The sequence below is a fragment of the Papio anubis genome, chromosome 5 (assembly GCF_008728515.1).
Source record: "Papio anubis isolate 15944 chromosome 5, Panubis1.0, whole genome shotgun sequence".
In the NCBI taxonomy this organism is placed as follows: Eukaryota; Metazoa; Chordata; class Mammalia; order Primates; family Cercopithecidae; genus Papio; species Papio anubis.
Window position 1 is genome coordinate 136,337,714 of NC_044980.1, and position 25,724 is coordinate 136,363,437.

General features: G+C 39.3%; 1 long non-coding RNA gene across 2 annotated transcripts; it reads right to left on the reverse strand.

The window, feature by feature from the left end:
• Window positions 1-25,724, reverse strand: LOC116274965. 2 transcript variants are annotated; one of them, XR_004183841.1, is made up of 3 exons: window positions 24,664-25,724; window positions 6,190-20,148; window positions 1-1,781 (listed from the first exon to the last, which is right to left on the reverse strand). It is a non-coding gene; the product is annotated as an uncharacterized LOC116274965 (long non-coding RNA). The 2 variants fall into 2 exon arrangements; XR_004183840.1 differs by lacking the exon at window positions 24,664-25,724 and adding an exon at window positions 24,376-24,462.

Sequence of the window (25,724 nt, forward strand, 5' to 3'; positions counted from 1 at the left end):
ATGTTGCCCAGGCTAGTCTTGAACTCCTAGGCTCAAGAAATCCTCCCAGCTCAGCCTCCCAAAGTTGGGATTACCGGCGAGGGACCATATTTTAATCCTGATTTAGACCATCCTTTGATGGAGACATCTTTGAAACAACTTGGGGAATTACATATTAGATGGTATTAAGGAATTCCAGTTAATTTTGTTAGGAGTGAAAAATAGCATGGTAATTATGTAAAATAATATTTATCATTTACAAATGCACATTGAAGCATCTAAGTCATTATAGGTGACACAATGTCTGAGATTTGCTTGAAATGCTCCAGCCCCATTCCCCTCACCTTCCCAAATCACATGCAAGTTAAATAAAACAAGGCTGGCAGAATGTTGATCAATTTTAGAGGTGGACTTGCTATTATGTCTATATTCAGCCAAGCTTCAAAAACGCCCAGCAGTTTCTTTTTTTTTTTTTTTCTCCAGGGATGGTCTCTGTCTTGATAAATTCTTGATTCACCAGCTTTTCTTTAAGCCAGCAAATTTCTAATTCCATTTGTCTCCTCTTTTTGTCCTCATAAAGGTATTGAGATGGGATAAATAGAACCATTTACCATGCTTCTATGTAAGACCTGTGTCTATTTTCTTAGTCATTTCAGGATGCCCATCTTAACTTATTTTTTTTCCTGAGAAGCATTTCAATTTGCTTTGGATTTGTGGTTGAATTTCCTGATATATAATTCTGTCTAGAGAAGGACTTTAAAATCTCTTGAAGATGTAGTTTCAACCTTTAAATTTATAACCCCAAGCTGACGGATAATTAATATTTAACCCATTTCTTCACAGTAGACATTAGACAATGTGCTCTATATGACAGGAAGCTGCTTTCTGTATACGGAACTTTTGAGTTTTCTTTGGCCCCATTCCTCCCAGACAATGCTGATAGAGTGAGGCTGTTCACTATCTACTTAGCATTCTGTATGTCATGCCAATCATTCACAACAATCTTTAAGTTCACATTTTAAAATGCACCACATGCCATTCACACCTTAGATAAACATCAGCTAACACTGAGTCATGAATCATACTTGTGTGTACAGATCTGTTGGGAGGTATCTTGATAATCCATATTTGCTGAGCATCTATGCTAGGCTAGGCTCTGTGCTTCATGCTTCACAAACACCATTTCACTAATGGTAGTTAATAGTAATAAAAGCAGTTATTATTATTACAAAGATCATGTATTAGGCATCGGCTATGTTTCATTTGGCATATGTCCCCGTTAAACAGACAGAAGCACTGAGGTTGCTGCTGCTATTTTTAAGTGAGGTTGAATAACTTACTCAAGTTTACTCAGTTATTAAGTGGTAAATTCTGACTCCCAGACCTTTTTTCCATCAGTCATTTGCATGTAACTTGCATAATTTTTGCCATTCTGCATACCATTTGTACAATTATTTACAAAATATTTTTTAAATTGACATACTTTTCTTTACATATACTCAGCCAAAAAGGGAACTAAATATTATTGTCATACATGAAAAACTAATATTGGTTGCCACAAAAGAAGGTACCCATATAAGTAAATACAGTGAAGTGTTGTTCTCTGCAGCCTGGGACTGGCTCCACTGTGATGTGCAGACTGATTCTAAAATGGTTCCCCTCCTAATTTCCATTACCTCATGGAGTCGGCCACGTAGATTATCTTCTGTACCATCAGTGTCTTGGGTCCCACACTTTAGGCTTTATTTAATGACATCCAGTGTGGCTTCACATAGGTGAGGGATATTATGGATCATGGATCTCTGATGGAGTGGAAGTAAATTACAATCATACCCTGGCAAACACACTACTGCAAATAACTAGATAAGAAAACACACATAAAGAAGAATTTAATGAATAAATGGGTTAATTGTATTTTTTGGCAATACATTTTGACCATGTTTAGTTTTCCAGTGAGAGAGTTTTTTTATAGCTATATATAAAATATGTGTGTATGTGGGATATATATATATATATATAAAAAATATATACATATGCAACACATGTATATGTATCATTCTGTTTATACTGGGAAGGCTTATGCTGTGCATATGCCTCCTGAAGATTATGTATGCCTAAACTAAAACAGTCCTATAAATTATACTTGCATAGGCTATAGTCTTGATTTATGTATAAGAGGTCAATTCATAAGCAATTATAAATGGAATGTCAACCATAGTCATTATCTGGCTGAACAATGAACATTTATTAACTAGTATGAAAAATTCCTCTTGGTAGTTTTTGGCTGGCATGTATGTGGATGGAAGGTTAAGAGTGTTAAATCAATTTCACAAGCAATGAAAAGCCTATAATTTAAATGTCCTTATTCAATTGAGTATTGTAGGAACTTTGGTCTAAAAACATGAAGCTCTGTAGGCCAGGATCCAAAGTCTTTGGATATTAAAAAAAAGTTCAAAACCTTCACTTTTATGAGAAAAATTTCCTATTTAAAAGGCAATATGATTTGGTAGAAATAAAAGTGATTTTGGAGTCAAAGAGACCTAAGTGAAAATCCTAAGTTTTAACCTGCAAGCCAGATGACCTTATCTATGCATTTGTTGCTTGTTTAGTAAGTGAGGGTAGTAGCTTCTTTATCAGAGGACTTTTATAAGATTAAACAAAAAAATTATAAATGATTAAGCCTACTGCTTGGCTGATTATATCACTGATTTATTTCTTCAGGGGCCAAAAGCTAAGTGCTAGGTGCCAGGGACACAGCAGTAAATAATGCAATATGATTCTTCCCTCAAATAAGCCAGATTAAGAAGATCATATTCTGTGTTATGAAAGCAATTGGGAAATAAATCCAATGAGAGAGACAGTAAGTGGTGGGCACAGTAGCTAGCAATAATTTCTCTGAGAAAGCAGCATTTAATCTGAGAACTGACAGTTGAGATTGAGCAAGACATGGGGAGAATCAGGAGATGGCATTTTAGGGGCAGGGAGGGATCTTGGGGAGGCTGTTACTGGAATCTGGGTAGAGATGACAGTGAATCGGGTTAGGGTAGTAACAGGGCAGATTTATCTGAATCTTGTGACAACTATTATAAACTCCCTTTCTCCTAAAATAAACAGAGAATTAATATCATTTAACAATTTCCACTAAGTATAAATTAAAATGAAGAAAGCAAAAATGCTTCTTGATATAAAACACAGGTTCTTAAGATCTTGGAGCCTCTTGGCCTTCTTTTCTATGAATTATTTTTCTTCCTGACCAGGCCCTTGGATCAGATATGTTTCTATGACAAATGGAGCTGCTTTGGATTTGATTATTATTTTCATTTAGTATTGCTTGTCCAGATTCTTGGTAATAAAACTTTTCAGAGCTAATATTAAAAAAAAAAAAAAAGATTGAATGTTCTCTTCTTCCCTTATGGGATACTCTCACTCAAATGCAAATGTGTCGAATCAGAGAAATTAATTGCTGCACTGTGGTGCCTCTGCCATGAGGAAGTGCAATTCTTGAGTGGTTTGCTGGGCAGTCATGAAAATTGTAAGCGAAAGGCGTGAAGACAGAGAGGCCCACAGAGAAAACAACTCTGCTTGCACCCTTTTCTCTATGTTCTTTCTAATAATGGCTTGATTTGGGGAAAGAGCAATGAAGAAGCAAACCCTTGGTTTGGTTGCCAGAGAATGGATGGTGAAGGTGTTCTCTCTGTGGGAATTCTATTGGGTGTCTATGCATTTGAAAGGACAGGTAACTTATACCATCAGTTATTAGTTTCCTTCCACTCTTCTATTTTTGGGGTTCCAGCCTGTGGATCACCTTCTTTTCTAGTTGCCTTTCTCTTGCCTTGGAGTATTGATCTCCAACACCCTGCTGGACACACTGGTCTTGGATTGTTATTTAATTTCAGGAAACCAGTTCTCAGTGATGAGAGCAAAGTCTTTCCTCTTGCAGGCATGATAAGGTAAGAATTGTTTGCTTTTAAATAGCTCTAGTTGTCTTAGAATGGATTTCAAAGCAACACTGGAGGGTAACCACTGGTCTGGAATAGCCCACGCCAGCCCTCCCAACCCCCCTCCTTTGGTATATTTATGTAGTTGCAGGTATAAGGGCATTTGTTCACACCTCAGCATTGCATTGTTCATTTTTTTCAGATGATTGGAACACCTGGAGTATAAGTGGAGTAAAGAGTACAGAAGAAATGCCTCTGGCAGAAAGTATGAGCTTCCTATAATGATCTACAATGACTTTGGTAGAACTTTTTCCCTTTTGTACAAATACCATGGACCTGCTTTAATACACTGCTAAGTATTCCTTTAACTCATTGTGAGGGTAGATGATGTACCTCTGCACGTCTGTATACACACTCAGCATCCTCCTAAGTGCCTGGTGCCCAGTGGGTGCTCAATACATGTTTGTGAATAAAAGAATATGACAAGTCCAAAACGTATTTTCCAACTTACTTTCTGTAGTCTTCTGAGTGTCAGATGCTAAATAGGTTGAAAAGTCACAGATTTGTTTTATAGAACTAAAAATACATTTTTAAAGGTTCAATACGGAATCATTAAACAGTTTCCAGTTTTTCTATATTAAAAATATCTTTATATAATACATTTTTGGATTCCAGGCAGCTGAGTTTAAAACTAATTCCAAATAATCCCCATTTTCTTTAAGCTAATCCACTGTTTATCTGGATAAAAAAAATACAGAGAAATGATTTTGTTGACAAAAGACTTGGCCACTTTTCATAATGAAATTATCAGAGATAGCAAATAATGTATTTTTAAAAATCTGTTTAAAAAATGCATTTTCAGTAAACAGAGATGGTTTTTTCTCCCCTTTGCTCATTCTATTTCTAATGGTTGTTTCCATCTCTCTTTTTTTTTTTTTCTAAGATGGAGTCTTGCTCTGTCGCCCAGGCTGGAGTGCAGTGGTGTGATCTCTGCTCACTGCAACCTCTGCCTCCCGGGTTCAAGTGATTCTCCTGCCTCAGCCTCCTGAGTGACTGGGATTATAGGGGTGTGCCACCACACCCAGCTAATTTTTGTATTTTTAGTAGAGATGGGGTTTCACCATGTTGGTCAGACTGGTCTTGAATTCCTGACTTCGTGATCCACCCACCTCAGCCTCCCAAAGTGCTGAGATTACAAGCGTGAGCCACCACCTGAACTCCTTCTTTTATCAGTATAATCTGTTGAACTCCTACTCACTCTCAAAAGCCCAGTGCAAATGTTTTCTCTTTTATGGAGCTGTTATTGTTCTTTCTCCTCTCAACTGCCAGGCTGAACAAACCCCTCCCTTCTCTGCCCTTTGAGCAAACACATTGTACCGCAACAGCTTGTATATTTTTCAATTTCCCCTCCAGACCAGGGGTCAGAAACTGTGTAGTCCTAATTAGGGAAAAGGAGTCAGGCTGGTGGGACCAGGGGAAAGGAAAAAGAGAAAGCAGATAAGTTATAAATTTGCCTTTCTCCATGGTCCAGGACACACAGCCCTCCTGTGCCCATCTTATCACCAGACACCTGCTAGTTAGCTCACTGCAACCTTGGCATTATCAGTACTGCATAAAGCCCTCTTCAGCATACACCATAAACACTATTCAATAAAATCTCCAGCAAGTCTCTGTTTCCTTGCAGTCAGCTCCTCTTCTGCTGATTTGCCCATTGCCATCTCACAATGTATTTTCATACTTTCTCTAATGAATCTGCTTTTCTTTATCTACAACTGTCTTGGGAAATTCTTTTACCCATGTGCCACTGGCCCAGACAGTCATTGCTCCCCTGTGACGGAAATGATGGCCCACAAGCCAAATCTGGCCTGTTGTCTTGTTTTGGGGAGAGGGGAATCTGTGAATTAAGAATGGTTTTTACATTTTTAAATGGTTGGAAAAAAAAGGAGAATGAGATTTCATGACATGTTAAAAACACTACAAGATTCAATTCTGTATCATCTGCAGTTACTTTTGTGCTATAATGACAGAGTTGAGTTGTTGTGACAGAGACCATACGTGGACTGTGAAGCATAAGACAGTTACTGTCTGACCCTTTACAGAAAAAAACTACGCTAACATCTGCTCTGTGGGCAGGGATCATTGTATTGTGGTCATGTAGCTGACATTTATTGTTACCATACACTGGACATTGTGCTAAATAATTCATGTAGTTTGTCATGAATTTAATCCCCAACAACTCTATGAGGTAGGTGCTACTATTATTTCCACTTACAGATGAGGAAACCGAGGCAAAGAGATGTTGAGAACCTCTCCTACAGTTTCTGGAGTAGCAATTTGTAGATTTTTGATTCAATTCAAGCTCTTCTTGCCTCCAGTCAAGGCTCATGGCTACCTCTCTATTTAGCCCCAATATTGTCCCCGCCCATCACTGTTACCCGGGTGCTGAGGGCAGTACTTGGCAATGCTTGGGAAATAAAGCAGTTACATTTCCTCCCTGTTGTCCCCAGCTGTACTCCTCTGTGTAGGGGGAGAGACGTGATTTCCCTCCCAAGTCAAACATAGGCTTCCATTACTTTTGCTGGGTAGAATGAGGGCCATAGCTCATAGATGGATTAATTAATCTATTAATGGTATATAGTGGACATATCCCATGAGCTAGACTCTGTGCCTGGGCTGAAATGGAGACGTGGAGAAGCTTGAAGTCTAGAGATACATCCTTGAATATTCGAAGGAGGAGGCAGAAAACTCTCTATGGATCCTGGGAGTCTGATGCTGGTAGGGTAGTTGAGTAGCAGACATGAGATTTCAGACAGTTCACATAGTGGCTTCAAGTCAAATATTCTTCCATTGTTTTCATATGAGAGACTTTATTAGTTTTATTTATGGTTTAAAATATCTAACAGCTTTATTGAAGTATAATGATTATATAAAAACTGTTTATACTTAATGTATAGAATCTGACGGTTTTGAACACATGCATATACCTGTGAAAGAATCACCACAATCAAAGAAGGAAACATATCCATCACCTCCAAAAATTTCTTCCTGTCCCTCCCCGCTTTTGTGGAAAGAACACCTAACTTGAGATCTACACGTTCAAGTGCACAATACAATATTGTAAACTATAGGCACTGTGCTATACAGCAGGTGTCTAGAACCTCTTCATCTTGTATAAATGAAACTTTCTACTCATTGTTCAATGGGTATTGATGTTTTAAGGATTTTCCCCTTGAGAGGAAGATTTATTGATGAGTCCAGATGGCACAGTGGCTGCTGATGAAACTGAAGACTTTCTATTTTCTCCACAACTTTTTGCTTTTATGCTCAGTGGGAAAAGGGCAGATAGACACTCCCCGGTCCCCTATCACTACTTGGGTATTTACTGCAACACTTGATTATGGGGATCTCTCTAATGAACAGATGTAGCATGAGGGCCAGTGGGACTGGGCTAGGAAAGGGTGGGGACATCCACTAAAATTAGTTGTATGACCTTAAAACTTAAAATAATTTCTGTGTTTTAGTTTCTTTACTTGTGAAATGGGGATAATAATAACTACCTTGTAGGCTTATGAGGACTAAAAGGGATAGATAAAAGGATCTTAGCACAGTCCCTTTGGCATTATAAGTTCTCAAATATTCGCTGCTACTGCTACTCAGACAGCCATTATTCCTATCATGGTTACTACAGTATCATTTTTATTAGATTCTAGAAATTGAGCTGTGAAAAGAGCAGGGAATGTCAGGATAGGGACATGTGCTGAGTGTTGGAAGAACATGCTGAATGGTATTAGAATCATTATAGAAGTTTCATAGTGTGTTATTGGCTGGAATGTTCTTCCAGGCAAAATATTATCCAGAGATCCCTACCTGAGACCTTTCTGGGCTCCAGCTTACAGGAATCTGGTCCGAAATCAAGTCATTGTGCTTGAAGAATAACATACTTTCTTCCACTTAGTCCTCTCCACTATATTATAAAGTGGGTTGGTTTTGTTCATTTGAAGAAACTGATCCAACACTGGTCTGTTGCTGGCCTGTGATCACTCAGCCAGCGAGTGGCAGTCAGGATACAAGTGGCTCCATCTTCAAAGCTCAGGCTCTTAGCTATTATGAATTCTGTTTACTACACAATATCAAGTCAAGGGTGATAGGGATGTCCTTGTATACTTTAGATTCAAAATAAAGCAAAATTATTTAAGAAGGCAGAACATGCCACTTTTAGGCAAGAAAATGCATGCCTAATGAAGAATATGGAAGAACCTGTTCTGTTTCTCATTCTGTCCCCTCTGCAAGTAAAAGGAAAAGTAAAGTTCTACTCTTGGTTTTTTCTTCTGTATTTTACACCTCAACCTGAGGCAGAGCGAGGAACCCGAGAGAGCTAAGCAAGGGTGATGTCTGAGAGATTTGTCTAGGATGAAGCTAACAGAACTAGCAATAAGGAACATAGATAATAAGGACTAGTAATAATTTAATCGTAACATGCTTTTCCTTAAGTGTTTTCTATGTGTCCGACATTGTGTTAAATATTTCACGTGAACCAGCTGATTTCATTCCTCTAATTACCCCAAGAGGCAGGCATTAATACTTCCATTTTGCAGCTGAGAAAACAGGATTAGAGAGGTTGAGAATCCTGCCCACAGTTGCATGGCTGCCTTGGTGTGGACACAGATGTGCTGAGTCCACAGCAGAGGCTCACAAGCGCTGGAGATAGACATTTAGAGGCCAGGTCTGAAGGCAGTGGAGTGGTGCTCCCCCCTGCCTCTTATTGGAGTTGTTTTCATAGAGTAGGTAAAAGAAATAAAGTACTTAAACAGACCTGAAACTTCTGGATAAATAGAGTCATGGGGTTCTCCAGCTGAAATAATCTGGCCTATGGTTCTTAAATCTAAGCATGAGCTCAAGAATTTGCATTTTATATTAATTTCTTGGTCAGAGCTACCTAATGTGCAGGACCCAGAGCTTCCATTCACACACACACACGCACACACACCCATACACACAAGCACACACCTGTGCATGCACACACACACACATACACACACTCTGAAGATGCGGGTTCCTTATTTGAAAACAGAAAAATTTTTCATTAAATAAGATAATAAAAGATAAAAAGTGTTTCCTATTTTCCAGATCTCTTTCAACCAGTAATGACATTTTTATTTGTTTTTTTTTGTTTAATATCCTAAGAAAAAAATAGCAAATTATTAACAAGAATCATATTATTCATCTGTAGATTATACAACACCAATTTTAAAGAGCATTTAACTTGTCTGAGGAGTCACTGAAAGTGTACAATTCATCTTTAATAGCTCGTACATACAGATGTATTCCATTCTTACTGGAAGAGTAGAGCTGTGCCATAAAACTGACTCTGCTATTTTTGTTTCACTCCTTGATGTGGACACATGCCAGAAAATTTCGCTTCCATTCATTCACTGATGGTTAAGGAAATACTGACAGGGCAAGGAACCATAGGTTGCCTTAGCTTTCCCTTTCCTTCTTTGAGTGTAAGCAGTGCTAATACACAAGTTAGAAAGAGTATGATAGGCTTCTTTGGTGGTTCATGTTTTTTTAGAATGCTTCATTTTTGGGTTCAAGGAAAGTTCTGGTTCAAATGAAAAGTGTGACTTCTCTGGGCTGTCAGTACCCTCTCCAGTTCCCGCTCTGCCCCCGGTTTATTCAGTTGTAGAAGGGACACTCTTACTTTGTACTCTGAATCTCATGCATATGGGGCCACTGAAATTCTGTGCTCATGGGCCATTGTAAATGTTATCTGTAAATGGGGCAGCAAGAACTGCAGGTACACATATTGCACATATCTCTGCTCACACTCATTCACCATGTGTCCCATGAATGTCCCAGTGTCTCATTGAACTTTACCTACAAATATCAAGTTATCAGGATTTTCAATGTGGTTATAGCATTGAACCAAGTATGAGGTCCTTGAGAATGTGAGGGCTTTGGGTTCAGGTGATGATGATGCCACTGGTCTGGGGACCACATTATAAGAATCCTTGACTTAGATAATTCCCATAATTTTCCAGTTCATTTTGAATGTATAAATTCAAAAACAGGCAACATTTTGCTTATTATCCCAACAACAAAGGCTTTCAAAGTTTTTCCAAAAGAGTCGGATTGCTTCCCAAACAAATGACTCCTACGAAATAACATTTTAATGAGTTAAAGGGCAGGAAAATAAGAAACATCTAAATCGAATTTGTTCAAAAATACATACGGTTTTCCAAAAGTAAAGGCCTGAGGCAAAATTGGAATCATGTTTTACTGAACCCAAAAGTTTGGGAAAATGCTGGAAGATACTTAGCTGGACTCAAGATGCCTGAAAGCATTCCCTGTTTCTAGAATTTCACTTTGGCAGGTAAACTTCTGACCTGAGCTTGTTCCACCAAAGGGTACAGGATTTCAATAGCACAGAAGAGAGGCTATTTCCAGAGTTAAGATTCTTATTTCTCGTTAATTTTCTCTTACTTTTTTAGGTTAATATAATTAGCTCAAGCTATTTCTGTCTTCTTAGCAGGGAAGAATTTACCTCTTCTTCACCCACATTTATTTTTTCTTCTTTGGTATGATCCAAGGATAAAATTTGCAAATTCCAAAGCAAACTCCCTCAGTTCTGAGGCTTATCCCTTCACCTTGACGAGTATTTTCACTCTCAGCAAATGTGAACTTTTGCTGCAGATTTGAAGCAGTTTCTGTGCAAGATTGGAGCTCACACGTGAAGGCAGCTCTGTAGAAGTACAAAGTGTTGTCCCTAATCCTCATAATATCCAAACCCTGTCATCTGGTCCAGCTAAGGACTAGGGAGATCTAATCAGAGGTATTTGCCTTGTTTTAAGCTTGTGGGTGTGAAGCATTAGCAAATTTACACTTGACCAAGTTGTTTCCTCTTCTGTGGGAAAATGTTTTTCCCTCCTCTCCTTCTGTCCTTTCGGCTTTTGTTTGATTTTGCAAACACACTGCTTTAACCTCTTTTCTGATACTGTGTCCTTCCATTCTTAGGGCCTGAGTAAAGAAAATGAATGCATGATTCCTCATTCTACGATCTTAAGTAAATATCATAGCTTTCATTGTTATGGGGTTTTTATACTTCAGTGGTTTGGAATTGACCTGAACTAAGAGGCACAAACAGCTTTGCCACTAAATTTATGTGACCTTGTGTAACCTTGGGTAATTTGCAACATTTCCGAACTTCACTTTTATTATGAGTTGCACAGGAATACCATCACCTATCTTAAAACACATGTTCTCAAATACTGGGTTATGTATTAAAATGGAGATTTCATACTCTACTCTCAGAGTTTGATTTAGTATGTGTGCCAGAGACATTTGCTGTTCACTAAACAGTCAAGGACTGTTAGGCAAGGCCAAGGGCTATGAGGAAAAGTGACTTGTGTATAATCATTTTTCCAAAGCATTTTAAAGCTGCTACCTGATGATCTCAGCTCTCTTTTCCATTTGCCATGTGTTCCAGTTGTATACTAACAGGATGGAAACAGCCTGGATCCCTGAATTGCTACTTGGAAGGGAGGTGTCATAGAAAGTCATTAGACCTATGGTAGACTTTGAGTAAAGAATGAGCTTTTAAATACTAATAAACAGATATTTGAGGGGTGAGCCTCTTTCTGTAGCATAAACTAGCTGATGGCAAAACCAGCATATGATGCCACAAGTATGGTGTTGCTGTGTTAGGCTGTTCTTGCATTACTGTAAAGAATTACCTGAGACTGGGTAATTTATTGAGTTTTCATTGGCTCACAGTTCTATAGGCTACACAAGCATGGTGCCAACTTCTGCTATGCTTCTGGTGAGGCCTCAGGAAGCTTACAGTCATGGTGAAGCAGCAGCAGGCACATCACATGGTGAGAGCAGGAGGAAGAGAGAGAGGGCGGGGAGGTCCCAGACTTTTAAATGAGATCTCATGTGAAATAACTGAGCAAGAACTCACTCATCACCAAGGGGATGGCACTAAGCCATTCATGAGGGAATCCAGCCCCATGATCCAATGTCTCCCTGCCAGGCCCCACTTCCAACATTGGGAATCACATTTCAACATGAGATTTGAAGGAGACAAACATCCAAACTGTATCACCTACCATAACAAAATCCCAATGGATGTGGCTTAGCAGTCAGGTGACAGGCAGAGTGGAAATTGGTAATGGAGACTAAAAATGTGGAGCTGATGTGAGTCAGTAGAAAAAAATGTAGGAGCTCTCACCTGTGATAACTTAGAAGAGGGACCACATGATACTGAGATGGCAGCTCTAGGGGAGTGTTTTAGAAGATATAAAATAGTAGTATGGTTTGGCCACTATTGGCAGCAGTCAGCAAAGTACTATTTAAAAAAGAGGGAGGCGGACATGCACACATTTTAGAAGGAATTGGTACAAATCAAAGGCAACAGAGCCCAGAAATGTGAGGCCTTAAAAGATTGGAAAACCCACTGCATTTGAACCACAAACTGTGAGAAATGTGGTATAAAAAATCTGTGAATAACAAATGCCCAGAAACACAGATGATTCAAATGACTAAGGGCTAATATCGGATTTGGTGTGTGGCCATTAAGTTCAAAGGCATCTACAAAGAAATAAAGCAGTTTTGAAAACCGTGTTTCAAACAAAACCTGTAGATGTTACTGGCAGATGGGACTAAATGCAAGCAAATATATGGGAATATTTGACAAAGTTGTATCTGTCTAAAAAGCAAGGAACTTAAAATGACCCTTGGCCCTCAAACTTCCCTGAACAGAAAGCTAGTAAGGAGGGCATATGCCACAATACCCACTTCAGAGACAGCAAAGGACAATAATGGAAGATTAAGAACCTCCTAGAGGATAGAGCCAGATGCTATACTGTCACCCAAAGGCAGGCTAATCTTGCATTTTAACACTTTTCTGCCCTGCCCAGAGTATTGAGTAGTATGAACTCAATTTGTGGTCACCGACAGACCTTCTGCCTCTCCAAGATATAAAGGAAGCCTTTTCCAAATCTTTTGAACTGCCCTGTAGCCAGTTTTATTTGTATTGCACTTGAACTGCACAAGTATTTGTCTTTTTTTTTAAGTTAAGATAAACCTTGATGTTGAGTTTGGTGGTAGTTGTAGGCTGACAGGTTAGACAAGTCTTTTTGGTATGTGGGGAAAAAAATGGAATCTGGAAAAGTACATTCTTCCCATCAGAATTATTGAGAAATCAGCTTGAAAAATAGCCAGGTTACTTGGGGTTCTGGAGACCTGACGTGGGGTTGGGACAAGGGCCCCATCTTGGGTTTGCCCAATGGTTGTATGTGTCTCCATGCAATGTGTGTTTAGTGAATGTCTAAATCAGTGGCGTTTGGTGTAGGTGAGGGCCTTAGGTATTATTTAGCCTAGAGCCCTACAATGAGACCCATTTCATCAGCGCTGTTAACACTTTGACAGGGTACACACTCTTTCATGGATTACTTCCACTAGTTAGAAAAATTGTAAATGCATTGAGCTTAAATGTGCCTCCTCTCTCCATGAGTCTAGACCTGCACCTGTTTCAGCTCCTGTGTCTACATTTCTGAAATTAGAATCTGTCATCACTAAGTAGAAGAGCAGTCAGGAAGAGACCAAGTAGAAGGCAGTCACTGACTAGAGAATAGGAGCAGTCTCCCTTAAGCCTGTTTCAGAGCTGTGTCCTCACTGTTCAAACAGTCCAACAGCCAAAGTGGAATTTCATAATAGCAGATCTCCTTTGCTTGCTTTTCTTGGATGCTCTAAAAAAGACTCGTGTATTAGAGTAACCCTGCTTAAAATTCCCTTTTTCTCGCCATCCCTCTCCCTTTGCTTACTGTAGATTCTTTGATAGCTTGCTCTGCCCAAAAGAAGATAGGAGACAGACAGACAGACACACACACAGACACGCAGACGGACAGACAATAAACTTTACCTGGGGGTGTGAAGGTAAGCAAACCAACAAAGTAAAGATTTATTTGAAATGGCCCCCACAAAGAAAATAGAATTTATGATGTGATACTATTACGTAAAAGGATAAAAATTACTGAAAAAGTGGCCCATAAATATGAAAAGAACAAAAATAAAATTGCTCCACTCCCTCAAGCCTGGCCAAAGCATATTTTCACCTCTTTTGCTCAATTTTCTCCTAGTTCTGAATATAAAAGCCCAGAAAATCAGGGAGAGAAGCTCTTTGGAGCTTATCAGGGGTGGGAAGAGAAACTGAGTGGGCAGAACAAGAATTGTTTTGAGAGTGTAGGGAATGAGTGGGAACACCTTCTGCCTTTCGTCTATCACATGAGTGGAAGCACTTAAGGACAGCATAGAATTGCACTGTATGTGTATCACTGCCTTAGAGAGATTGTGGCAGGTATTGGACTGTTTCTCAGTTGAACACTTTGAAGCAGAGTTCATTTGTATATTCATGTATCCATTCAAATAGTTTTGAGTGCAAGGCACTGTCCCTGTAAGTTATTGGTAGTCACCAATTACATGGCAGTTCTTCAGCTGGTTAATAACACCTTTATCTCTACTATAAATATGATGATGATGATGTGTAGTGTGTGTTCAATTCTGTATCAGACATTGTAAGTTTCAAATATATATACACATATGCTTTGTGACTAGAGAGCCCTAAATAAGAAGCAATCCAGGAGGAGAAACTTAAGAAACAGAAGTTGGATTCTGGGGAGTGGTACATGGTTCTAACATTTCAGTAAGAAACAATTAAAAGTTCTATAAGAATTTTATCAAGGATCTATGAAGTTTAATACATCCCTATAGCTAAACTCTGAATCTGTACCAAAAGTTCAATTTGTTGGACAGTCACTGTTTGTTGAGGGCCCCTATCTTATATATCTTTCATTTCCTTCCTAATCCTCTCCTAGCCTAATGTGAACACATAGCAGATGCACTTGCTATAGAACTTCAGAGTTGCAGGTGGGTTTACCAACACAGACCAACCCGTGAATTGTAGATGAGAAGTGAGGAACCTGTCTGGACCTTTAGAACAGTTGTCTGATTGATTGTTCAGCTTCTAGCTCCCCAAGTGCTAGGTAGCCTCTATGTTCCTTCTAGCTTGGCTCGTGTGTGTTCATCTGTCAAGTTTCAGGTGGTGGCCTTAATTGAACTGACTCACTTCTGAGTCCCAATCAAAGTTAGGTCTCCCCTTCTAATTCTCCATCAAAGCACTCCTTGCATAGCACTTTCCACCACTTATAATTAAACTTTAATTTTTGTGACTATTTTCTAATGTCTATCTTCTAACCAAGCTGTGAGTGCCGTGAAAGCGAGAATTAGTCTGTTAATTCATCACCACATCTCCAGTGCCTAGCATAGCCCCAGCACATAAGAGCCTGGTGAATATTTGTTGAATAAATAAGTGGTTGGAAGGCACACACCCGAGCTGTCTTTGTACAACACAAATCTGTTTGTCTTTCTGCTGCCTAAATTCCTTCTTTAGTTACTCACTTTTTAACAGTCAAGAAAAACATGTTTTAGTCTGCTTAAAAAGAGCTACCACAATTTGGTTTCTTGTCTAAGCTCCTCAGGTCCTTTCAGACCTCTGCGCCTTTGCATATGCTGTACCCTCAGAGAAATACTCTACCTGCTGTTCCCGCCCAAGTGGGTAAGCACCTACCCTTCCATCACCTTCTTAGTGAGGCCCAGACTCCCCAAGCAAGGGCTGGTTGGTTGGTTCTTAATGTTTCCACAGTGCTTTGTCAGTATTTCTGTGAGAGTAGAAGGGTGGCATACTTTCTTTCTCAAACTTGTCCTGGAATTCTTTCCACTTCCCCCAAGGCTGTTGTGAATAAGGGAGTGGTCAAGGGTGACACACAGCCAATGGTTCGTCCACCAGCTGCCTCTGGCAGCTCCTTGCTGCTGTCTCTCCTCCCAGGTCTGTCTCCTTTTATTTTCCTGGCCTTTCTTGTGATCTCCCTCTTTGTCTTTTGCAGGGTCCTCATCCCCAAATTTCTCTCCTACCATGTTAGGTGCACTGATTTCACTCTTTTTGTTTCTCCTTTGAGAAATATAATGCCTGGGAAGAGGCAGCAGCTCACATTGCACACCTAAATAGTCCCAGTAAGGCATTTTCCTGAATAAAAAGCTTTTTCTCCTGAGGTGGATTCTGCTTTCCCCTAGTCTGCAGAAAGAAGGCAGCCAAGTTTCTGGCTTTAAATGGTAACTTTTCTTTCCTCTTTTAGATGCCTTAGTACCTAAGCAGAAACAAGTGTCTTTTATAAAGCCACTTCACTTTGACATCTCAGGTTCTCAGCAGGCTTGGTAACAGCGGCTTGCCCATTCATCTCTGGGGACCACTTTTGAAGCTGACTCTGTGAAGAGCTGTATGAACTCTATGAGGCTCTATAAAGAAAGGCATCATTAGGAAGGAGATGTTCTTAGCAATGGCTCTGCAAAGTTTAAACTCCAATTTCCTCATTCTGTATTCAGAACAATTGCTCTTAAAGTATTCGCTAAGGACAAGCATTTTATTACTCCCATACTCAACAATGTGGGAAAAAACCAAGCCCTCCTAATGAAGACCAAGCAGCTGGACCGGCAGAGCTCTAGCGTTACCTCTGTTTGGGGTTTCCTCTATTGCTGGGAGCCCACTTAGTTGATTAATTTTGTACTTAATGAATAGGGTTGTGCATTTTTCCAGCTGCTTCTAGGAGAAACTGAAACAGGATTGGAGATTTTGAAAATTTGTAACCTCTCCCCAACCAAAACACACACACACACACACACACACACACACACACACACACACACACACAAAATAAACTTGTCTGTGGCCTCTTTTTATCATTTCCATCCTTTCTGTTGTGAAGTCCAATGGATATGAAGCAGATAGAAAAGAGAATAGGCACAGAGAATGTACGCACAGATATAATATGGGTAAATTCTACTAACCAAACAAGCAAAAACCAAGCTTTAATTAATTCAGTTATGTTTAGATCTAGTACTTTTTTACTGAAACAGAGCCACTGAGAAAATATGACATGATAACACTTAGTAAAACCTCTGAACATATGAAAGGACTTAAAACAAGATTAGTAATGGATAATACTACCTTACATTTATATAACACTTGGCATATTTCAAAAATGTTTCATGACCAGTGAAAGACTGAATGTCACATTACTTGGGAAAAGAAAAAAAGGGAGGCTGTTTCTATTACAATTTATGGATAAAGAAGTAGTTTTATCATATGACCTTTTTCCAAGGTCATATGATAACTTAAATAAGAAGATCCTCTCTGTGGCAATTAGCATTATTTTTAAAATTGTCAACAGATACTAGAGAGTTTTCTTTCGAACTAATCTACTATCTTATATTCCATCCAGATAAATAAGGAAAAATAAATCAGTTGAAGAAGAGAAAACAAAATTTCTGTTTCCCTTGAAATGCATTAAGCCTAACTGTAGTCATGAGAATCTGAAGATGTAAAATCTAAAACTAGCCAATATTAGAAACTCTGAGTACCAACTTAAATTGATAAGACTTAAACAGCAAAATACACTTTTTATCTGCTTTTAGATTAGTATGCCAATTTTGATCCACATAAAACAATCAACATTTATGTTGCGCTTACACATAAATTTACAAAAACTATTCTATTTAATCTCATTTTCTTGTGTGACTGACAAATTCACTTTCATGGAAAGAGACTTCCGGAAGACCAAAAAAAAAAAAAAAAAAGGGGGCTCCAGAGGAGCCCAGAAAACATTTTTACACAAAATCTAAGACCACAAAAAGGCCTTACAAAAGACCCTTATTACCCAATTCAGTGCATGGGCAAGGATGTATAGGAGACACACTTAGTTATGAAGACAAAGTGTTTCAAATGAATGGTTATGATAATCTATGATCAGCTATTGGGTAAAACATACACCCACTTAATTATAGATGGATAAGGGGATACATATATTTCAGCATTCTATATATGACTCAGAGATTTATGAGAAACCAATTCCTCAAGCTTTTAATATTAGTGAACAATAGCTATCACATACCTATATCAGTCACTCATGCACACATTTACCTAGTCCCAACCACAAAAAGACATTTTTTCATTTATCTTCTCAACTTGAATTCTATCTAAAATTCCTTGGTACCTGAGGTTGAAAGCATCAGGTACTAAGTCATCCTCCCTGCTAAAATTAAGCTGTCTCTGTATACACAAATGGTGACAGCTGAAATGCACTCTGGGTCTCTGCTAATAGATCCCCCATTTAGACGTTGGACAACTGAAGGCAGGGCATGTTGACCAGGGGTCTTTCAGCTCTGGAATCTCCTGTCTGTCTTGGTCTATCAAAGCTCCATTTGCCACCTTTCTGGGCTTGGTGCCAACCTTGTATTTTTAGACAAACAGAGTAGTACTCTGAAGTTGGAATTCTAAAAGTGTGCCTTTTTTTCTTAAAAAATTGTTTTATTCAGAGCTGGTACTAGTTGTTCTCAATTATTCAATGTATTTTATCACCTTAAACTAATTATTTATTTAATGGATTTCTCCAATTTTTAAAATTATGTCTATTGCAACATGCTCTGGGCATGAGTACAGAAAATGAACACATTAATTGTAATAAAACATTCAAGGTCTGAAACAAATTAAAAGAAGAGAGTTAACACAGGCTACTCAACATCTGCCATACACATATATACATATAGTATCTCTTTCCCATCCAAAATGCACCTCTGTACTCTCTAATACCCGCCTGTTGGGAGCTGGCTCTGCTTGTAACACTTTGGTGAGAACAGGGAAGAAAATGATGGTATCGTGGTAGTGTTCTCGCATTCTCCTCACAGCACTGGCTGCCGCCTCTGCTACCCTCTGAAATGCCTGTATATCACCTCTCAGGACATTTTTAGTTTCACACCACAAATGAGATGAACATTAATTATAGGTTGGAAAAGGGACTGGAATGCTGTGGCGGCACATTCCATTTTAATAGAAAGGGTCTGAGGGAATGTGCTATGCACCTCCAAGCATGCTCTTATTGTTGAGTACTCCTTTTTTTTTCCATGTTATTTTTTTCTTTGTTTTTGTTATTACTTTTAATTTATACCACTTTAAGATCTTAAAATTCTGTGAGTGAATATGAAGATAACATATTGTATGAAACGGAATATATTTTAAAAAACGTTTTTAACACATTATAACCTTAATTGTAATCCAATTTGATGGAGCAAGGATCAAATTTCTTGACCCATGATTTGACCAGTCAAGTGATTTATCTGGGAAGACTTGCTTTATATACAAAAGGTGAATATTTCCCTCTTAGACTTACATCCCTTACTTTCCAATTTGCTATTTAATTTGGATAAAGTTCTTGGTGATTTTACATGTGCTGTCGAATATCTTCAAAACCAAATGAGTTCACTTTCAAAATAGTAAAATGTAAATTTGTTCTCTTAACACTCAGCCTCACCACATTCATACCATAACATTTTATGTTATTTAATATGGCTTTTAAAACGTGCATTAGTAATGTGCTAATGAGACCTTACAGGCTTTAATTCATGACAGAAGATGCAATAAAGGCTATTATGACTAGAGCTTCCTTGGCAATCAGGAATCAGATTTTTTTCTAATGTAAGAAAACTGGTCAATTTTCTACTCTATTGATGTTTGCCATTACAGTAATGAAGCAGGCTACATTTTCTTTGTAATAAGATGATTAATTTGGTTATTGACTTTCTGTTTCAATTTCATGTTTCATTTAAATGATTTGAAAATACAGGTTCTGTATTTTTCCACTACATGCTTGGGTCAGATGTAAGACATTTATTCTATTTGGTTCCCAACTTTAATATCGGAAAGGAATTTTTTTCCTGTTCCTTTTTTTCCCCCCTTCTTAGAAGCCATTACACAGATAAAATTATCAATTGAGATTAACAGCATATAATGTCACCCAATACAAAGGGAAACTGTGTATTCATCTTAAAACTTGAATTTGAATGTGGTATCATACAGATAGAAAAATTCTGAGACAGCAGAAGAGTAAAAAGTCATCATCTTTTTGTGTGAGTCACTTTCTCCTGAGGCCATTTTTTTTCAAGCCAGTTTACTTTATGGAGATGGGAGAGTGCAGAACTTCAAAATGCCAATGCGCATGACCTTCTGATTATATGGACTTGTATAGTTTTCTGAACGTAGGTCTTATTACTTCCATAAGTTGATGGCTCCTTGAGGACAGACGGCATATTTTATACGTCTTTGTATGATACCTAGCAAAGAGCCCTGCACAAAGTAGGTGAACAACAAATGTCTCTGTTAAATAAAGTATCATTAGAAGCATAGACGAGAGAGAGGTAGGGAATGAGATAAGAGGTTCCAAGGACATGTCTATAAGTAGGTACTTATGTTTGTTGTGTACTTTATTTTTATTGAAAGACCCTCTCTAAATCCAAATAGTCATCATCTCAGGTCTGTGGGATACAACCATTCCCCAATTACTTGGCTTAACATTTCTTCCTGCAGAGCCACTATAGGGGTAAATCAGGGATGGTCAAGAGGATTCATTCCATATATCAACCAGTTATGTTGAATTGGTGGTGATCCCTTGGGCTGCAGTATGGAGAAAGCAGATCAGACTATTCCTGGACCCAGTGAAAAAGAAGGACAAGATGGCCGTCTATGAGCTGGATAATCAAGACAGTCCTGTCTGCCTGGTAGCATGACCCTTCTCCAAGATTTGCCCCTCATCCTTCTTTCAAAGCCCAGATCAAATTCTACCTCTTCAAGATGGGTTTTCAGATCCCCACCCTCAAGCTAGCACCCTCCCTTTCCTGCTCATATAGCAAATTATTCTAGCCTTTATTCTCATATTTGTCATAGTTTCCTCATCCATCTATTTCTCTCTACCTACCTAGTTATTCATGTCAATTCCACTAGAGTAGTTTCTCATGGGGAGGCAGGGATAATCTCTTTCACTTTTCTGTCCCCTATGTGCCCAGTATAAATGGGCTTTACTTATAGGATATGCTTCATAAATGACAATGAAGGAAACTGAACAGCAGACTGATTGATGGAAGGTTGCCCAATAGATCATTACAGTGATAAGAGAACTGATGCTATGTTAGAGAAGTAGAATGTTCTGTCACTGCAGATTGACCCTGATCTACAGCTGGGGAAGAACTGTATGGGATTCCACAGACTATGAGTATCAATGGTACACAATCATTCTTGAATTTTTGCCAGTTCAAGAAGAGACTGAGTCATCTAATGCTCTAAATGTTACTTCTGTCAACACAGAGGGTAACTCAGAGTGGCCAATTCCACTCAACCATCCAAGAAAACAAAACAAGAAAAGTAGACATTAAAAAAGGGCAATGTTCTGCACTTCACAAGTCTGTGACCTTGGCCAAATTACTTAACTTCTACAAGCCTTAGTTTCTTCTTCCTGTGTAACATGGAGATGATGGTATCTACTTACATGCAAGAGTTGAGAGAATATATGCAAAATTCTTGGCATGGTACACTCAAAGAATATTAATTGAATTATGAAGATGATTGTATCCACTATTCCCTTTTCCCTTCTTGACCATTTCATTTCCATTCATATAACTTTACTTTATATATACACTGCTTTCCTGTGTATGAGAAAAAGGACTGTCCACTGGTAGAAATACAGCCTGAGGTTTTTTTTGTTTTGTTTTTAATTCTTTTTTTTTTTTTTTTTTTTTTTTTGAGATAGAGTCTCGCTCTGTTTCCCAGGCTGGAGTGCGGTGGTGTGATCTCCACTCACTGCAACCCCTGCCTCCCGGGTTCAAGCGATCCTCCCACCTCCCAAGTAGCTGAGACTACAGGTGTATACCACCATGCCTGGCTAATTTTTTGTATTTTCAGTAGAGACAGGGTTTTACCATGTTGCCCAGGCTGGTCTGGAACTCCTGACCTCAGGTAATCCACCTGGCTTGGCCTCCAATAGTGCTGGGATTACAGGCATGAGCCACCGTGCCCAGCCTGTTTTTAATTCTCTAACCCCTCGCCCCTGAATTTTTAAAACCACTACGGAACATCACGGAATGAAAATGGAGACCATGTGACTTCTTTAGCTTTCCAAACAAAACAGGTTTACTGATTACACACAGCTAGAATGGTTGGCATAATTGTTATGAATGACAAACCCTTCAATTCATGGATGCATATGAGTCAGTGATGTTGGGATAAATGTCTTTGCATACACATTACACAGTGCTCCCAGACGTTTATGTTCCTTCCCACTCCCTAACCTAATCCTAAAATGTTAGCTAGCTAGACAGAGCGTAAACCGAAAACTCATACTTGCCCTCGGGACTCTTTCCAATCACTTTCGCATGTGATTATCTTTGTGTGTACATAGAGTGGCCATCTTTGTTACAATGAAGACGCGAAAGCCCAAAGGTTGGCTAATGTAACCATGGAAACCAAGCTAATCAATGGTCAAATCTGTACCAAGAATAATTCTAGAGACTTCAGTTGCTTCAGAGATGGATGAGGTAGGAGTTTTTCTCAGAGGGATGCAGGTCTGTTTGTGGTCACTTAACTGGGTTGATTCCTGCATAGTGTTAATGAGCATATGGAAAGATAACAAAAGCAGCTAACACTTATTGAATACTAAAGTCTGAAGTAGTGTGCCAAGTACTTTACATGTATTATCTCTAATCCTTATCACAAGTATATGAGGTAGGTACTATTATTAGACCCACTTTCTAAATGAGAAAATAAGCTCGGACTAGTAAGTAATTGGTTTAAGGTCATTCAACTAAGTGGCCAAGGATAAAACTTAAATTTAAGTCTCCCTGACTCCCAAGTTCATATTCTTTTTTTTTTTTTTTCTTTTTTTGAGATGAAGTCTCGCCCTGTTGCCCAGGCTGGAGTGCAGTGGTGTGATCTCAGAAACCTCTGCCCCCCGAGTTCAAGTGATTCTCCTGCCTCAGACTCCTGAGTAGCTGGGATTACAGGTGCACGCCACCATGCCCGGCTAATTTTTGTATTTTTAGTAGAGACAGGCTTTCACCATGTTGGTCAGGCTGGTCTCGAACTCCTGACCTCGTGAACCACCTGCCCCAGCCTCCCAAAGTGCTGGGATTACAGACGTGAGCCACTGCGCCAGTCCCCAAGTTCATATTCTTAACTAACGCAGACACTGCTTTTATCTCTTAGTCACTTAACATTAACTGTTTCTGTTTCATGACCAGAACTTATACTCTGATTTTGTCCCCCCTTTTGAAGAAATGAAGGTGGGAGGCAGTGGGATGGGGGAGATAGGGAGAGGAGGAGGTTGGGGAGGGAGGGACGGCTCATTCAGTGATTGTGTGCCATCTATATTCATTCATTCCTACTATGTGCCAGGCATCACACTAGATGCCAGGTCTCACCTGTGATGAAAAGTAACTCTCTTGTTCTCATGAGGCTAAATGCCCCAGGGTCCTACACCCACTTCTCCCAGTGAGTCAAATGTGTGTGAGCTTTTGAGGGGACGAGGGTGCCATGCTGTGGTATCACCTAAAGCTTTCTCTAGATAAGTGGATGTGAGAAAATCCAACAGCTGAGAGCAGCTCAGAGAATGTTCATGGAAATACGTAACTGTTTCTCTTAAAGCCAATCTCCAGTCCCCTGCTTTGACTTTGGGTACGTATAATGTACTGTATACTCCCTTCCCTCTGTGTGAAGCAGATCATGTTGCAGCCCTGAAGTTATGTGTGGCTATAGTGAAGCAGCAGGCATAACACTCTGCTGTTGGCTGGTAACTGTTTCCAATAACAGACAAGCTGCATCAATGCAGGGTTTGGAATGCAACACAGGACATAGCTAGGGGCCTCCTTGTTTTCTGTCACTAAGGGTGGAGAGGGCCCTAAGGCAGGGCCTGGGTGGGCCTCTCTTCCTAATAACTCTTCTAACGAATCTCAGAACTGTCCTGGGAATTATTAGTTCTGCCTTCTTTCTATCCATGGTAGGATTGATTTCCTTACTAGCCAATGACTTCCAGGCATTAAGAGCTCTGGGACAGGAAAGAATGGGGACAACCACAGACCTCCTCCCCCCAAAATATGTTCAGTGATTGTGACTCACTGCATCATCTGGCCCCACAGACCAATTTTCCAAATATTTCTCCTCAATATCTCTTTCCATCAAACTAAAATGTCAATTTTTTTTTAAAGCTCTGATTAAAGGATAAAAAGTTTCATAATGGGATTTGAAAGCCTGGGCAATCATATCATTAAAAAAAAAAAAAATTGGCTGCCAAGCAGCTTGCTCAAATGACACTAGGCACATTGCCTAGTGAACTTTAGATGAATAGGCATTGGAGTCTGTCTGGGCCTGATTTGCAGAGACTTCTCGAAGAAGGGAATCTGCTGTGGGCATGCAAACTACAGCAAGACTGAGCTGTGCATGGCTAGTTTTAGGGAAGGCTCCAGCCTGGGGAGCTTGGAAGGTGGTCTTTATCAGCCTGCCAAGATATCTGTGTGGAGTCACACCCACCGTTTCTTCTCCCAAAGAGACAGATGAACAGATTCCACTATGACCAATGCAATATGGTGAACAGATGTTTGCCTCACACAGCTGAAGTGAGTTGGCTTTCCAGAGATTTAAAGGAAGGAGAAGGTGTCTTGGGAACCGTATTCCCAATATTACGATACCAATCATAACTCGTTGCTACCACTCCAGGATGGGGGGCGGGGGCGGAATATAGTTCTGTGCCATCCACCAGTAGCTCCTCCAGTTCAAAATCCAGATCCAAGAGAATGTAATTCATGAAGCGATATTTACCAGGTAGCTCTAGCAGCCTCTGTCACCTTCACCTGGGCTCACTGTGACATCACTAGTACATTTAACCCTTCATTTACATTTACTCATCCACATTCTACCCTGACTCATATCCTTTGTTTCCATAATAAACTTTTAGCAACTATAGACATTCATCTTTCCCTGAGCTCACCTTTTTCCTGAACTGACCCCATCAACCTGTGAGACGGCCAAAGGCTTTTGCCTAGTCTTTGAGTCGGCTGAATACACAGACGCCTGAACCTATGCCAGTACATCTTTATCATATTTGTAGTCCACCTGCTCTTTGTTTATCAGCTGTCTGTACACACGGAAGATAACTGCATTCTCCTTACTTGAGTTGCATCAGAGAGTAGTGTCTTTTGTTACTGCCTAGGGTGAGCCAAGAACATTACTACAGTGAATCAGGAACACCTTTGTTCATGCCACAAAATCCAGTTTGTCTTTTTCAAGGATGCACCTCACTTTAAGAAAACTTAATATATGAAAATTTAGATTCCATTAAGAAAATTCAAGTTTCACATAGCTTTTCAGGACCTCACTTGGCTACATAGAGCAGCGATTCTCAAGGAGATTGACAACACCTCCTCAGAGATGCTTTAAAAATTTGTGGTGGCATTTTTGCTAGTCTGAATGATTGAAGTGATGTGACTGGCATTTAGTGAGTGGGCCTTAGGGAGGCTAGATAGGATAGTTTTATACAACAAAGAACTGTCCCAGTAGGCATCCTAGAGTCTCAACTCTTTCAGACACAATCAAAAATATTGTATACAGTTTCAATATAGTCTAAATTTTTCAGGAATGCAACTATTTTATAAATCAAAGCAGACTGTATTTGATTTGTTTGGAACTTTACCAAGAGGTTTTCATCATTTGGGGGAAAAAAATCACATCATGGACAGCAATGCAATAAGTGGTTTTCAAGTCTCTAATGTAACACACCTGCATCCATCTGCATTGGGCTGTGCATTCATGGTAATACTATTGGTATTAGTAATAGCAGTATCCATAGTAATAAACTGTGTCTTTTTTTTTTTTTTTTTTTT